The sequence below is a fragment of the Cydia pomonella genome, chromosome 3, assembly GCF_033807575.1.
Source record: "Cydia pomonella isolate Wapato2018A chromosome 3, ilCydPomo1, whole genome shotgun sequence".
NCBI lineage: Eukaryota > Metazoa > Arthropoda > Insecta > Lepidoptera > Tortricidae > Cydia > Cydia pomonella.
In genome coordinates, this window is record NC_084705.1 from 13,959,112 (window position 1) to 13,961,284 (window position 2,173).

Genomic DNA, 2,173 nt, shown 5'->3' on the forward strand with positions numbered 1-2,173 from the left:
ACACCAGTAAAAACTTTTCAACAATGCGTAATATTACGAGCGCAAAAATATGATCGTGAACATTACGATCATATTTTTGCGCTCATATTTTTGCATTTATGAATAAATCTGTTTTAGTTTTGGCTCTCTTATTAAAATTTTACGATATCGTAATTCAGCTTCGGTTCTGGATGATACTTGGTCTCTATCCCCAATAAAAATAAGTCTTAAATAGTTCTCTTTTTGCATTTTTTATGTTTAATTATTATTTCCTCTGAAATTTCTGTTTGCTAAATAGCTATATATATAAAAAATATATAAGGATTAATATAATAACCGCTCTGCTATAACATATGCGTATTTGCGATAATTTCAGCCATATCAGGTTTTCTTTGCATTTTTTCATGTAACTGAAGTATATCGATAGTCAATCGAGCTCAGCACTAGTCCTATCAGTACCATCCGTTACAGGCATTATCTGTTTCGTCTGGTGCATTAACAAGTACAACCTTATTATAATATACATAGTAAGGTAGTACCAAAATGAACATGTTAATATAAAATTGCTTATTGATAATTTGCAAGATTATAGTTTTTATTAAGTTGAATTACTTGATGATAATTGACGCATTATGTGTAATATGTTTTTTTTTATATATACACTATTAGTAATTATTGTGTTTTTTTACATTTCAATTTTGGTATTTTTGACAATATAAAAAATTGTTATTCATTCGACATTAGTTATTGTGTCTGCATGTGTTTTAAAAAATTAATCCCTGAGTTCACGTATATTCTTTTAGGAAATATATCCGTTAGGTGGAAATAAAGCTACAGGGCAAGCTCGTGAGCACAGTTAGTTACAGTAACTCATCAAAGTCACACAGCAGACTATTGCATCTCGAAAAAAAAGATGTTCTTCCATATAAGGCGACAGGTGTTGTGGCATATTAAACTTAGAAAGCTCCGAATAAATAGTTATTTGTACAACAAGAGAGCAAAGTTTGATGTTTCTTCGAGTGCTTGTTTAGGGACTCAAAAGCGCACGAGATGTAAATAACTTTGATCTCGTGTAGTACACAAAAATTTTCACGTCAGTCAGCCATCAAAAAATACAACCTAAAAAAATGTAATCCGTCTTCAACACTATTTCACTCATGTTTTCTGAAAATATTCTAACAATTAAATTTAATTACCGCAATAAAACAAAACGAAATAAATTTCAATAAAATAATACGAACGTATTAATGAATTAACGAACATCAATTGACAGTTCAATCGCCAACTTTTTTTTGTAAATAAAAACTGTAAGATACGGTCCGAATTGCGGATACTACTATTTGTCAACTATAGTAAAGATCGTTAAAAGTAGTTAAGTAGAATTATTTACTGCGTAACAATTGTGTAAATTTGTATAAGTTTATTGTTTTCATTGTATAATAAAATACGTATAATATGATGTTTTTATTAAATTTTAAACTTTTATTTCATTAATTAATTATTACGAATGAAGACTCGTAGGGTGTTTTGGAACGACGTGGTCTGACTTATTTCGGGAGTCTATTATAAACCGTCAATATACCGCTGAATTACGTATGCACTTTTTGTCTCTTTCTTTTTGCTAATGACGTGAAAGGGACAAAGACAATAGAATCCAAATACTTCGAACTTGTATTAGGCCCCGCACGTTGAAATGACATTCGAATATAAAGGTCACTTGAATGTTATTTTGTCTCACTCAGTGAGCAAAATGCGATTTTGCTCACTGTTTTTAAGCAGCAAATTACCCTTGTTCTAGCTGCTGACGTGAAAAAGTATATTAATCTTTGTTATTAATCTGGCCGTGATGAAAAATTGGTCGGTTAAACTTAACTTAAATAAAACTCGTAACTAAGTAGGACACAAACTTTTATCGGGCCGAATCGACCCGATGACGCATCGGACGCGGACGTCCGCTCGTGTTAAGAGGGAAGAATAACTTTTCGACAATATCGGAATAATGGTAATTTTTCTATGAAATTCCACTTCGGGAGAAAACGTTTTCCACTAACTAAATCTTAACAAATGACTTCGATTTTGATGTCGATCACTTCAGCATAATATACTCTAGATTTATAGGTTTCACTTTTAGTTTTTTTTTGTTTTACAAATTTAAAAAAAAAAGGATAACATATAAAACTAGTTTTTCATTGTG